General features: G+C 47.0%; 1 long non-coding RNA gene across 1 annotated transcript in view; it reads left to right on the top strand.

The window, feature by feature from the left end:
- The window catches only part of LOC141116958 (uncharacterized), a 48,332-nt gene extending 45,836 nt beyond the window's left edge, over nucleotides 1-2,496 (top strand). Inside the window, exon 3 of the long non-coding RNA XR_012237074.1 lies at nucleotides 2,376-2,496. This is a non-coding gene — a long non-coding RNA (uncharacterized lncRNA). The remainder of the gene's footprint in view (nucleotides 1-2,375) is intronic.
- The last annotated feature ends 13,360 nt before the right edge of the window (nucleotides 2,497-15,856 follow it).

Below are 15,856 nucleotides of genomic sequence, written 5' to 3'. Positions count from 1 at the left end.
CTACTACACTACCCTGATTACTACTACACTACACTAATTGCTACACTGATTACTACTACTACTACACTACACTGATTACTACACTGATTACTACTACTACACTACCCTGATTACTACTACACTACACTGATTACTACACTGATTACTACTACTACACTACCCTGATTACTACTACACTTCGTTGATTACTACACTGATTACTACTACACTACCCTGATTACTACTACACTTCGTTGATTACTACACTGATTACTACTACACTACACTGATTACTACTACACTAAACTACACTGATTACTACACTACACTATCCACTACACAGCAATACCCAGCAGAGCTGTATACAGAAGATGGTACCTGCCATGCGTGAGGATGTGGGGCCAAGCTGGGGGTCCGAGGGGTCTTCCGAAAACGGAGCCTTGTGAAAGGAGGGAGCCAGGACCATCAGTGTTACCAGCCAGCGGAGCCCCGGTCCTTCCATCAGTGTCCCCGCTCGTTGGACACACAGGGGCGGAGTGTTGGCGGCAGGTGGAGGATGATCACATCCTTGTGTTCAGTGGAGAGCATGGAGGGGTCGCCAATCCCTGCAGCCAATAGGCTTCAGTGTACAATAGAAATATTTGTACACTGAAGAGAGGAGCCGATTTGCTGCCCCTCTCCTCTGCACTAAACACAAAGGGAAACAACACTCGTGGCGGCGGCCATTTTTGTTTTGCCGCTGCCGTTTTTAGCCAAAAACATTCTCGATTTTCCAGGGACAAAAGCAAAATCCCGGGAAAATGATAGGGACAAGCTTAAATCGGGACGAGGGTCCCAAATTCGGGATTGTCCTGTGAAAATCGGGACTGTTGGCAACTATGATGTAGTCATAATGTAATGTAGTCAGGTTGCATATACAATAATAAATAGTATCTTCATTTTTTTACTAAGTGTTTTTATTACTAAGCAGCAAGGATTACACTGGAATTCAGACCGCTGATATCGCACATTGCTCTAATCAACAGCGCTAGATTGGAGCAGCGCTTGATTGGAGCAGCATGCCGGGGGATGTGCTGGACCATGGAACAGCCGGGGTGCTTTACCTTTTTCCAAAGCACTTGGACAGTATAAAGTTAACATAACAAAGATGATATTTATTGCTATATATGCAGTCTGACTCCTCCACAGGAATACATTTTGAGGCTTCATTTGGGCTTTATATCTTCAGGCATCTCTCTCTGAATGGAGGAAGTGGGGCTTGGGGAGATGGAGGGGGACAGGGGGAGGTTACTTATCTGACTAAGGTGTCCGTTTATGAAGCAGTGATCAGCGGTGATCCCGAGGATCACCGCTGATCACAGTCCATAAACAGTTTATGAAACAGTGATAATCGGGGGAGAACATGTTTGAACTTGTTCTCCCTCCGATTATCTCTACACACGGAGAATCCTCATTGAATGACACAGAAAGGGCCAGTTTATGAAGCGGTGATCTCACCGCTTCACTGGTGATCTCACCGCTTCACTGGTGATCTGAGTCAGAATTCACGCTCCCAGGTTCACCAGCTCAGAGGTGGTGAATCTGGGAGTGAAGAGGAAATCTGGGGGGATCTGAGGGGGAAGGAGGAAGATTTTTAACTTCCCCCCAACACTGTAAGCATGTCCCCCTGTCATATTTATGTGTATACATATATATACATATATACATATAATGTGTATATGTATATATATATAATGTATGTGTATATACATGTATATATAATGTGTGTGTGTGTATACATATGTATATAATGTAGGGGGACTCATTATTTTATTAACAGTAATTCACGCCGTCTGTCCGTGTATTGAGCGGTGATAATTTATCACTGCTTAATAAACTGACATCTCTGTATTTCTGGTGCTGTAATCTCGTAAAGTCTCACGAGATTCCAGTATCAGGAGCCTTTCTCCACTGTTGAAAGCATTTGTAGATCTCTTCACTCCTCCAAAGGTGAAGCGATCTACAAAGCTTCATAAACTGGCACACAGAGGAGAAAAATCTTCACTGTGAATGCCGGAGAATGAAGCAGTGAATAGATTTCACTGCTTCATAAACGGACACCTAATGCAGTTATGTGTACAAATTTGAGCTTGAGCTGTTGAGCCCTGTGAATTGCAGTTTTTTTTTCTACAGAGCAGCCAAGAGTAGGCAGATAATGAAGCTCGAGCTGGAGCTCCACCTACTGTCTAGGAACTTTATTGTCACAAATGCATATTCAATGTTTCATAATATCTGCTCAAAACATTTTTATTACATCCTATTTCCTTAACTCTGAACATATACTGTACAAAAACAGCATTCCTTCCATTTAAAAGTAAGAATACATTTTTTTTTTTAAATCTTTGTCTTCTTTTTAGCTATTTGTGGTTATAGCAGCAAATCAGTTCATATAAAAGTGACCAGCAGCCCCATCTGTGTTCATCTCTAGCTGGTAAGTTGTATCTCTTCTATAGTCTTCAGGCGTTCAGGCTGTAATGCGTATTTCATTAAGTTGAACTGACAACACATGGCACAGAGCTAACAAGTTTTAGGGTTCAGAGAATGCCCCCTTCATCAGGGCTACAAAGATACAACAAAAGAATATAAAAAAGTATAAATAGGTCAAATTTAAATATAATTTCATAATTATATATTCAATTAAAATATAATGGCATCTTATATATCTTTAATATGATTATGAAATTATATTGAAATGTCTTTTTTTTATTTATATATTTTGTTGTATTTTTGTAGCCCTGATGAAGGGGGCTGTCAGGAAAGGCTCGCTAGAGACGTTCCCCGCAGACCGACTCCCGTTCCCTGAACTTGTGTTAAGAAAGCTGCGTTGGTGCGTACTAACGCAGGTTAGCACATGCGCACAAAGATGTGCAAGATGGGAACAGTTACGGGCATTTGCGCATCAGCGCACATCAGCGTGCACAGCGCATCAGCGTGCGCAGCGCATCCTGTGATAGATGGACTATTTAACCACTTGACCACTGGGCACTTAAACCCACTTAATAACCAGACCAATTTTCAGCTTTTGGTGCTCTCACATTTTGAATGACAATTACTCAGTCATGCAACACTGTATTTATATGAAATTTTTGTCCTTTTTTTCACACAAATAGAGCTTTCTTTTGGTGGTATTTAATCACTGCTGGGTTCTTTATTTTTTGCGCTATAAAAGAAAAAAGACAGAAAAATCTGTAAAAACATACATTTTTCTTTGTTTCTGTTATAAAATTTTGAAAATTAGTAATTTTTCTTCATATGTTTTGGCCAAAATTTATACCGCTACATATCTTTGGTAAAAATAACCCAAATTAGTGTATATTATTTGGTCTTTGTGAAAGTTATAGCGTCCACAAGCTATGGTGCCAATATCTGAAAATTGATCACACCTGAAGTACTGATGGCCTATCTCATTTCTTGAGACCCTAACATGCCAGAAAAGTACAAATACCCCCCAAATGACCCCTTTTTGAAAAGAAGACATTCCAAGGTATTTAGAAAGATGCATGGTGAGTTTTTTGAAGTTGTCATTTTTTCCCACAATTCTTTGCAAAATCAAGTCTTTTTTTTTTTCGTTTTTTTTTTTCACAAAATTGTCATATTAGCAGGTTATTTTTCACACACAGCATATGCATACCACAAATGACACCCCAAAACACATTCTACTATTACTCCCAAGTATGGCGATACCACATGTGTGAGATTTTTACACAGCGTGGCCACATACAGAGGCCCAACATGCAGGGGAGCACCTTCAGGCGTTCTGGAGCACCCAAGCCAATTCTGACATTTCTCTCCTACATGTAAAAATCATCATTTATTTGCTAGAAAATTACATAAAACCCCAAAAGATTATATATGTTTTTTTAGCAAAGACCCTAGAGAATACAATAGCGGTCATTGCAACTTTTTATCTCGCACAATATTTGCGCAGCAATTTTTCGAACGCGTTTTTTGCGGAAAAAAAACAGTTTTTTGCTTAAAAAAAACCCAGAACAGTAAGGTTAGCCCAATGTTTTTGCATAATATGAAAGATGAAGTTACACCGAGTAAATAGATACCTAACATGTCACCTTTCAAAATTGCACACGCTTGTGGAATGGCGCCAAACTTCGCTACTTAAAAATCCTCATAGGCGACGCTTTAAAATTTTTTACTGGTTAAAAATTTTGAGTTACAGAGGAAGTCTAGAGCCAAAATTATTGCTCTCGCTCTACCGATCGCAGCGATACCTCACATGTGTGGTTTGAACACCGTTTTCATATGTGGGCGGGACTTACGTATGCGTTCGCTTCTGCATGCGAGCACTTTTTTTTTTATCACTTTTATTCCTATTACAAGGAATGTAAACATCCCTTGTAATAGGAATATGGCATGACAGGTCCTCTTTACAGTGAGATATGAGGTCAATAAGACCCCACATCTCACCTCTAGGCTGTGCCTGAAATAAAAAAAAAAATAAAAAAGATCCTGGCTTCGATCGTAGCGGTGAGTCGGTAGAAGCACCGGAGGGCGGCGGGAGGGGAGGACGTCCCCTCTCGCCTCCCGTAAGAATTATCAAGCAGTGTAACAGCTGCTATGATCGTTCTTATGGTGTAGGGAATCGCCGGCTGAAAAAGCTGATATCTGAATGATGCCTGTAGCTGCACCCATCATTCAAGGACGTCGTATGACGGAAGGCCGGAAGTGGTTAAAACGCTTTTTTTTTTTAACACAAAGTTGTCCATTTCTACAATATTTCTAACACATACACAGGCGTGCGCAGCCTATTGCATTAGGGTGTGCACCCCAAAGCTCAAACAGACAAAAGTATTGGGACGCCTGCCTTTACACACACAGGAACTTTAATGACATCCCAGTCTTAGTCCACAAGGTTCAATATTGAGTTGGCCCACCCTTTGCAGCTATAACAGCTTCAACTCTTCTGGGAAGGCCGTCCACAAGGTTTAGGAGTGTGTCTATGGGAATGTTTGACCATTCTTCCAGAAGTGCATTTGTGAGGTCAGGCACTGATGTTGTCTGAGAAGGTCTGGCTTGCAGTCTCCACTCTAATTAATCCCAAAGGTGTTCTATCGGGTTGAAGTCAGGACTCTGTGCAGGCCAGTCAAGTTCCTCCACCCCAAAGTCACTCATCCATGTCTTTATGTAACTTGTTTTGTACACTGGTCCAAATTATTTGGTGGAGGGGGGATTATGGTGCGGGGGGAGGGGGGATTATGGTGGAGGGTTGTTTTTTAGGGGTTGGGCTTGGCCCCTTAGTTCCAGTGAAGGGAACTCTTAAGGTGTCAGTAACTTTGTGGGAACAGTTTGGGGACGGCCCCTTCCTGTTCCAACATGACTGCGCACCAGTGCACAAAGCAAGGTCCATAAAGACGTGGATGGTGGAAAATTACCTTTAAGTGCAAAAATTCACATTATAATAGTAACTAAAACATCTAAAATTAAGTGTAACAATCTAAAAAAATAAAAATTCCAAAGTGCTATAATGGTGGGAACCTCCCAATTAAAAGGTTGTTTCACTTGAGATTAATCTGTATGGTAAATATCTATAGGAGGGGTTTCCACCATCCCTGCTAAGCTTATTTTTATACAGTATGTCTTGTTTTCAGCTTGATGTGTATTATGTGAAGTTGCGTATCACAGAGATCGGTATTGTGATAATATTGAAGTTTATTGAGATTTCCATACATTAGAGAATTCCACCATTATTGTTAAGTTATTGATCAGTAAGTTAGCGCTGCACTTTTTTTTTTTTTTTATTGTGTGGTGTGGGAACACATAACAGTGCTTAGTGGCAAGCCTTTCAATTACACTTTTTTTTGTTACCTCCAGTAGTTTATTGTAAATAGTAGTGTGGTAATTACCTGTTATACTAAAATCAGCATGTGGCATTAATAAACAACAGATTTCAGTTGTGCCCCACCAGGCCGGCACCCCCCGGGACAATGTGCCTGGCAGCTGAGTTCATCACCCCGATCCCTGCACTCAGTGCACTGATTAACAGCACTGATAAGCGGCACTGATTGGCACTGACAGGTGGAACTCATTTGCACTGGTGTGGAACTGACTGGCACTGACAGGTGGCACTGATTGGAAGCACTGATTGACACTGATAGACGGCATTGGCACTGACAGGTGGCACTGGCACTGGTTGGCACTGACAGGTAACACTGATTGGAAGTACTGATTGGCACTGCCAGATGGCACTGATTGGAAGCACTGGCACTGACAGGTGGCACTGATTGGCACTCGGTGGCACTGATTGGAAGCACTGATTGGCATTGATAATTGGCAACTGACAGGTGGCACTGGCATTGATTGGCACTGACAGGTGGCACTGATTGGAAGCACTGATATGTGGCACTCATTGGCACTGACAGGTGGCACTGACAGGTGGCACTGATTGGAAGCACTTGGCACTCATTAGCACTAACAGGTGGCACTGACTGGAAGCACTATTTGGCACTGACAGGCGGCACTGGCACTGATTGGCACTGACAGGTGGCACTGATTGGAAGCACTGATTGTCCCCGATTGGGACTCATTGGCACTGACAGGTGGCACTGATAGGAAGCACTAATTGGCACTGACAGGTGGCACTGGCACTGATTGGCACTGACAGGTGGCACTGATTGGAAGCACTGATAGGTGGCACTGACTGGAAGCACTAATTGGCACTGACAAACTGACAGGCGGCACTGGCACTGATTGGCACAGACAGGTGGCAGTTGGAGGCACTGACAGAGGAGAGGGGAGGAGAGGGGGGGTTCCAGGAGCGTACCTAGAGCATTTGGCACCCGGGACGGATCCTATATCTGAAACCCCCCACCCCACGTTAAAATGTAAAAACACCCCACTGTGCCTCCTGCATACCTCTGCATCTTTCAATATCTCTTTGTCACTACTGTGTACCTCCTCTCCACAACTGCACCTCTGGACCCCTTTACATTACACAGCACCCTGCACCACTGGACCCCTTTACATTACACAGCACCCTGCACAACTGGACCCCTTTACATTACACAGCACCCTGCACAACTGGACCCCTTTACATTACACAGTACCCTGCACCACTGGACCCCTTTACATCAGACAGCACCCTACACCTCTAGACCCCTTTACATTACACAGCACCCTGCACCACTGGACCCCTTTACATTACACAGCACCCTGCACCACTGGACCCCGTTACATTACACAGTACCCTGCACCACTGGACCCCTTTACATTACACAGCACCCTGCACCACTGGACCCCTTTACATTACACAGCACCCTGCACCACTGGACCCCTTTACATTACACAGCACCCTGCACCACTGGACCCCTTTACATTACACAGTACCCTGCACCACTGGACCCCTTTACATCAGACAGCACCCTACACCTCTAGACCCCTTTACATTACACAGCACCCTGCACCACTGGACCCCTTTAAATTACACAGCACCCTGCACCACTGGACCCCTTTTCATTACACAGCACCCTGCACCACTGGACCCCTTTACATCACACAGCACCCTGCACCACTGTACCCCTCTACATTAGACAGCACCCTACACCTCTGGACCCCTTTACATTACACAGCCCCCCTCAGCACAGACCCCTCATTCAGCACAGACCCCCCCCTTCAGCACAGATGGACCCCCCTCTTCAGCACAGACCCCCCTTCATCACTTACCCCCCTTCAGCACATACCCCCCCTTTCAGCACAGACGGACCCCCCCCATTCAGCACAGACCCTCCCGTTCAGCACAGATCCCCCCCCTTCAGCACAGATCCCCCCCCTTCAGCACAGATCCCCCCTTCAGCACAGACCCTCCCCTTCAGCACAGATCCCCCCCTTCAGCACAGACCCTCCCCTTCAGCACAGATCCCCCCTATTCAGCACAGACCCCCCTTCAGCACAGACCCTCCCCTTCAGCACAGATCCCCCCCTTCAGCACAGACCCTCCCCTTCAGCACAGATCCCCCCTATTCAGCACAGACCCCCCTTCAGTACAGACCCTCCCCTTCAGCACAGATCCCCCCCTTCAGCACAGATCCCCCCCTTCAGTACAGACCCTCCCCTTCAGCACAGATCCCCCCTATTCAGCACAGACCCCCCTTCAGCACAGACCCTCCCCTTCAGCACAGATCCCCCCTATTCAGCACAGACCCCCCTTCAGTACAGACCCTCCCCTTCAGCACAGATGGCCCCCCCATTCAGCACAGACCCCCCCTTTAGCACAGATCCCCCCTTCAGCACAGATCCCCCCTTCAGCACAGATGGCCCCCCCATTCAGCACAGACCCCCCCTTCAGCACAGATCCCCCCTTCAACACAGATCCCCCCTTCAGCACAGACCCCCCCTTCAGCACAGATCCCCCCTTCAACACAGATCCCCCCTTCAGCACAGATCCCCCCCCTTCAGCACAGATCCCCCCCCTTCAGCACAGATGGCCCCCCCATTCAGCACAGACCCCCCCTTCAGCACAAATCCCCCCTTCAACACAGATCCCCCCTTCAGCACAGATGGCCCCCCCATTCAGCACAGACCCTCCCCTTCAGCACAGACCCTCCCCTTCAGCACAGATCTCCCCCTTCAGCGCAGATGGACCCCACCCCTTCAGCACAGACCCTCCCCTTCAGCACAGACCCTCCCCTTCAGCACAGATCCCCCCCCTTCAGCACAGATCCCCCCCTTCAGCACAGACCCTCCCCTTCAGCACAGATCCCCCCTATTCAGCACAGACCCCCCTTCAGCACAGACCCTCCCCTTCAGCACAGATCCCCCCCTTCAGCACAGACCCTCCCCTTCAGCACAGATCCCCCCTATTCAGCACAGACCCCCCTTCAGTACAGACCCTCCCCTTCAGCACAGATCCCCCCCTTCAGCACAGATCCCCCCCTTCAGTACAGACCCTCCCCTTCAGCACAGATCCCCCCTATTCAGCACAGACCCCCCTTCAGCACAGACCCTCCCCTTCAGCACAGATCCCCCCTATTCAGCACAGACCCCCCTTCAGTACAGACCCTCCCCTTCAGCACAGATGGCCCCCCCATTCAGCACAGACCCCCCCTTTAGCACAGATCCCCCCTTCAGCACAGATCCCCCCTTCAGCACAGATGGCCCCCCCATTCAGCACAGACCCCCCCTTCAGCACAGATCCCCCCTTCAACACAGATCCCCCCTTCAGCACAGATCCCCCCTTCAACACAGATCCCCCCTTCAGCACAGATCCCCCCCCTTCAGCACAGATCCCCCCCCTTCAGCACAGATGGCCCCCCCATTCAGCACAGACCCCCCCTTCAGCACAAATCCCCCCTTCAACACAGATCCCCCCTTCAGCACAGATCCCCCCTTCAGCACAGACCCTCCCCTTCAGCACAGATCTCCCCCTTCAGCGCAGATGGACCCCACCCCTTCAGCACAGACCCTCCCCTTCAGCACAGACCCTCCCCTTCAGCACAGACAGATCCCCCCCATTCAGCAAAGACAGATCCCCCATCCCATTCAGTACCTCAGATCAGCGTGGCACAGGCACAGCAGGTCCCCTCCCCCTGTGTACACATAAACACTGGAGGGGGAGGCAGCTTCACTCTGCTCGCTGTGCCTGTGTGACATCCGAGCAGGACCAAGCATCTATTGAACATCAGCCAATAATCGAGCAGCTTGAGAAAGGGGCGGGGCTACATACACATAGCGGCCCCATCCCATTGGCTTGTGTTCAGATACCTGCTTGATCTCGCCCACCCCGACATCATACATGAAATCTGACAGCTCCTGTCTCTCTCTGCATACAGGACAGTGTCACACTGAGCGGATCTTTCAAGCCCCAATATCGGCACAATGTTATACTGACTCACAGGCAGTGCGGGGTACACATTGCACATCGGATACAGACAGCATGGGGCTAAACAGTGCTGGGGGGATTAGGGTGTGCCCAGGCACACCCAGCACACCCCGTGGGCACGCCTATGAACACATAGCATGTACATACCAAAAACGACACCCCGAAATAGATTCTCCTACTCCTCCTGAGTACGGCGATACCACATGTGTGAGACTTCCACAGCCTGACCACATACAGAGGCTGAGTATGGCCGAGTATGGCTGAGCATGGCTGAGCATGGCTGGGTATTGCAGAGTATCGCCGAGTATGACTGGGTATGGCAGAGTATGGCTAGGTATCACCGAGTATTGCAGAGTATGGCTGGGTATTGCGGGGTATTGCAGAGTATGGCTGGGTATGGCAGAGTATTGCGGGTTATGGCAGAGTATTGCAGATTTTTGCGGGGTATTGCAGAGTATGGCTGGGTATTGTGGGGTATTGCAGAGTATTGCGGGATATTTCGGGGTATTGCAGGGTATAGCAGAGTATTGCGGGGTATTTCGGGGTATTGCAGAGTATTGTGGGGTATTGCAGGGTATGGCAGAGTATTGTGGGGTATTGCAGGGTATGGCAGAGTATTGTGGGGTATTGCAGAGTATTGCGGGGTATGACAGAGTATTGCGGGGTATTTCAGGGCATTGCAGGATATGGCAGAGTATTGTGGGGTATTGCAGAGTATTGCGGGGTATTGCAGGGTATGGCAGAGTATAGCAGGGTATTTCGGGGCATTGCAGGGTATGGCAGAGTATTGCGGGGTATTTCGGGGTATTTCGGGGCATTGCAGGGTATGGCAGAGTATTGCGGGGTATTTCGGGGCATTGCAGGGTATGGCAGAGTATTGCGGGGTATTTCGGGGCATTGCAGGGTATGGCAGAGTACTGCGGGGTATTTCGGGGCATTGCAGGGTATGGCAGAGTATTGTGGGGCATTGCAGAGCAGTGAGGGATGGCTGAGCATGGATGGATGGATGGCTGGATGTCTCTGTGCAGCGCTGTGGGCACTATAGATGCAGCCCACAACGCTGCAGCCATCCATCCATCCCCCTCTCCGCTCACAGTGTACCGATCGGTACACAGGAGGGGAGGAGAGGAACCGGCGTCATCAGATGACGCCGGTTTGTTTTCATGTGATCGCGCCGTGAAAGCCCTTCATGCGATCAGCGGCCATTTACCGGGATCCGTGATGAGCCGGGTCCTCTGGACCCAGCGGTCACGGATGCTCTTGAGTGCGCGCGAGAGCTGAATTCTGGGAGGACATCCCTGGACGCCCACCCAGAGTTAAACAACCGCCCTGTAGCCGTCATTTGGCTATGGGCCGGTTGTTAAGTGGTTAAACCAGATCAGTACACAGACCCAGTGCTGTCTTGTCTACAGTGTTCCCGTGAGTGTCCTGTTTCCTGTTAAACCTGCATCTGATTCCTGTTACCTACCCGGCTTGCTCTGACTATACCTGCTCTCCGCCTGCATCGACCTCGGCCTGAACTTTGACTACTCTCCAGCTTCTGCATCTGAACCTTATCTGACTGTTCTGTGTATGACTCGGCCTGCCCGACCCTGCTTCAGCCTTTGCCTTCCAGTTTGTGAAGTTCTGCTACCGCTGACCTGCATCCTCCGCATACCAGCAACCGCCTGTTATCTGGCACACCACTCAAAAGGAAGCCCAGCAGCTAGCATGACTACCGGCCCTCGTGTGACTCTGCACTCCTGCGCCACCTGTTTGCTCTACCGGGGACCCCCGAGTCAGAGGAGTAAGAGAAGCCTTCCTCTGCAATCCAGGCTCATCCCACCAGGTATGTGACAGGGGCGGTCCCTGACCCCTGAAATGTCTTGGCTCTGTGAAAAAGTGTTTGGTGGTAGAAGACCTTGTCTCAGCACTGTCTATAATTACTTGGTAAGGTCATAGTAATGTTAGACCAGAATATCTGGATTCAGGAGCTTCTCATTACCCAAGGATTACCACTGTATCTTCGGTGTTTAATGAATCTGAGGTGTAGGAACCACATTGGGAGTTTTTCATCCAGATCTAAATTTATTTCCAAATAAGACAACAGACTTTATTACAGAGCCAATAAATTTCAGGGATCAGAGACTATCCCTTTCATCAGGGCTACAAAGATTTTTTATATACAGTATCTCACAAAACTAAGTAATGGTCTTGGCCACCGTGCTGCAGCTCAGTTTCAGGGTCTTGGCAATCTTCTTCTAGCCTAGGCCATCTTTATGTAGAGCAACAATTCTTTTTTTCAGATCCCCAGAGAGTTCTTTACCATGAGGTGCCATGTTGAACTTCCAGTGACCAATATGAGAGAGTGAGAGCGATAACACCAAATTTAACACACCTGCTCCCCATTCAAACCTGAGACCTTGAAATACTAACGAGTCACATGACACCGGGGAGGGAAAATGGCTAATTGGGTCCAATTTGGACATTTTCACTTAGGGGTGTACTCACTTTTGTTGCCAGCGGTTTAGACATTAATGGCTGTGTGTTGAGTGATTTTGAGGGGACAGCAAATTTACACTGTTATACAATCTGTACACTCACTACTTTACATTGTAGACAAGTGTCATTTCTTCAGTGTTGTCACATGAAAAGATAGAATAAAATATTTACAAAAATGTGAGGGGTGTACTTACTTTTATGAGATACTGTATGTATGTGTGTGTGTATATATCATTTATATTATATAATATAAACTTGTAATATATATCATAATTGTATTTATAAAATAAATAGAGGAAATTAAAATATAATTTCAAAATCATATTCAAGATTAAAATATATTGGCATTTTATTAGACGTGAAGAATGGCACTAATTTTGTTTAGTCATGGAAGTTGTTTGGTTTGGTTTCGGAATTTGTTTCGTTTCGTTTTGTTTTTGTTAAATTTCTTTTATTTATTAATTTTCTAATGAATTCCAACTTTTCAGAACGATTAGAATTCGGATTTGGCGCTGCTCCCAGCTGGCATCACGTGAATGGCCGCATTTTTTTTTTTTTTTTAGCTTTTATCAGAGTTAGAGCATTTTTACAGCTTTTTTCAACTCCTCTTAAAACCCACTAGTTCTGGGTTTTATTTCCAGATAGAAAACGACCCTGCCAAAAAACACTGATAACAGCCTATGTGTGCATGGAGACATAGAATAACATGCTGGGGAGTTTATTGGCTGCAGAAAAAAACACCTGAAGCCAAAAACAGCCGCTGTAAAAATGTCCAGTGTGCAGGAGACCTTACCCTGAGACGAGGGGCTGTCACTTTCCTCCAATCAGCTCTCAGATTACACCCATCTCTGTACTCTAGCTCTGTAGTGTGTTACATGCCAGATCCCCTCCCCCTGCTTTCTGCTGCTGAGAGATGCTGTGTAAAATGTGTGCTTTAGGAAGTTGTAGAGGAGAGATCTGCAGATAAACAGGTACAACTTATGTAGGAGGATTTGTTTCATCTCTGTGTATCACCTGAGGCCAGACACTTCATGGGGTATATGTATGTATAGGGTTTAAAACCACTTTAAAGTGGATGATAACCCGATTCATGAATTTTGAGCTGGGCACATATATCTGCAGTGTTTTGTTATCTCTTTTCAATGAGCTAAATCCCATAGCTCTATCCTGAACCATTCCTCTGTTATCAGCCTGATAACTCCTGACAAATTCTCTGACACTTTAGACAAAAGCAGCCTGAATCTTTTGTCAGGGGAGGTTGCTAAAATAGATTAGCAGGGAGCTGGTCCTATTACAAAACACCTCTGAGAGTCTCTGCCTATGATGAGAGGGTTTTTTTTTTTTTACAAATGTTTGCTTTATCTATGTATTATGTGCAAATACAAAATAACATATAATTTTGAAGACATGTTTCTGCTGCTCTAAAGGGCCATTTCACACTGGGGCGACATCAGCGGTAAAGCACTGCTATTTTTTAGTGGCGCTTTACCGTAGTTTTTTGCAGCCCTTTTCGGCCACTAGCAGGGCGCATTTAACCCCCACTAACGGTCAAAGGAAGGGTTAAAAGTGCCCGCAAAGTGCCGCTGCGCTTCGGTGGTGCTGCCCATTGATTTCAATGGGCAGGGGCACTGTAGGAGCGATGTATACACCGCTCCTACCGCGCCTTAAAGATGCTGCTAGCAGGACTTTTTTTAGCGTCCTGCCAGCGCATCGCTCCAGTGTGAAAGCCCTCAGAGTGAGGGGAGAGGCACTTTACAAGCACGCTATTTTTAGTGCTATAACGCCTGTAAAGTGCCTCAATGTGAAAGGGGTCTAAGACAAGTGAATATGAACATTACATCTAAAGGCCAGTTCACATCACATGCAGTCCAGTGTGTTTTTTTCTGTATCAAAAACACATGGAAAGTGGCAAAGTTCACACCAGTGCAGTCAGTTCCAGGGCCTTCCAGAAAAAAAAGTAGAACATGCTGCATTTTTCCTGTACTGGAACACGGTAAAACGCATCAAAAATGCACTGGAATGCCTCAAAAATGCACTGGACTCCAGTACAGTGAAAAAAAAACAGGGCAGACAGGAGAAAAAAAAGCAACTGGAATGCATCCAGAAATGTATCAACACACTGGAGCGCATCAAAAATGAAAAGCACCCCCCTCTCTGTGCCCCTGTCTGTGCCCCCAACTCCCCCCTTACCAGTGACATTTTCTGAGTCCCGGCGCATCCTCCTCACCTCAGGTTGTTGCGTTGTCAGCACTGCAGGGCGGAAGCTGGGAGGCGGGGCACTCAGAGGCAGAGCAGGGAGGAAAACGTTACCTCCTCCTCCTCTGCCTGGGTCAGTCCCGGCAAGCAATACTTTGCTTTTCATCTATCCTCTGAATTCATTAATTTGTTGTATTGAACAGCTAGTAAGAAGTGTGTATCACTTCCATGTTCAGGGATGTTCTTCTCATCACATGAATAGAAGCCAACATGCTCTTTGGTTCCCAGTCACTATGCAATGTTCTGTATCTGAAGTCCAGGATATGTCATAGGTAACCTACCCATAGTGCAGCCGCATTAACTTAATGGCATCCTATTGTAGTAATAGCCTTACTAGGGCCTAATTAAAGGGTATAACATACATCTCAACCTGCAAAAATTAATTTCAGGGAGGTTTCAAACTCATTTCAGGGAGGTGACGCTTCGCGCCGGCGCTGATCCCCTCCCCCCCAATAAAATGCAGCCTGATCAGCGCCAATTAAATGCAGCTATACCAGTGCCCATGAAGGTGCAAACTAATTTCAGGGAGGTGGCACCCTGCGCCCCCCTCCAATTTAACACAACTAGAGGATGATCAAATGAGATTGAATCAGTATACAGAGGTTTACTTCTTCTGAGAGATATTAAAGGAACACTCTAACCACCAGGACCACTTCAGTGATTTGAAGTGGTCATGGTGGTAGGAGTCAGTATGTGGACTGTTTCTGCTTAAAACAGGTGGGTGGGGCTGAGAGAGTGGGGGGCTGAGAGAGAGGGTGGTGGACGGGGGGGGGGTAAGAGAGGGAGGGTGGTTGAGACAGAGGGAGGGGGGCTGACACTTTCCACTCTCAGCCTGCCTCCAGATGCAGTGTGTCACTGAGCGGTATGTCAGGGTGTAGCGTCACATATGGCGACCCATCACATTTTGCTACCCGCTGGAATGCGCATGTGCGACGCCACCATATGCATTCCAACACTTTTATGCCAAAACTCCACACTCTTGCTTCGCTCGGCATATTTATAATCTAACTCTGTGTCCACTTGGATGGTGGGGCTTGAACCTGAACTTAGGGGTAGAGTTTTGTCGTTAAAGTGTTGGAACGCATATGGCGGTGGCGCGCATGCGCACTCCAGCAGGTAGCGAAATGTGATGGGTCGCCATATGTGACGCTACAAAGGCAGACCTGTTTGATTTGCTGCTCTTTACAAACATGGAGGAAGATGGGACAGTGAATCCTTGATAAGCCCAATTTCTCACATTCAGGACATTGCTACATGAAAAAAGTAGATACC

The sequence above is a fragment of the Aquarana catesbeiana genome, linkage group LG13 (assembly GCF_042186555.1).
Source record: "Aquarana catesbeiana isolate 2022-GZ linkage group LG13, ASM4218655v1, whole genome shotgun sequence".
Classification (NCBI taxonomy): Eukaryota; Metazoa; Chordata; class Amphibia; order Anura; family Ranidae; genus Aquarana; species Aquarana catesbeiana.
This window is presented reverse-complemented; position numbering and strand designations above follow the sequence as displayed.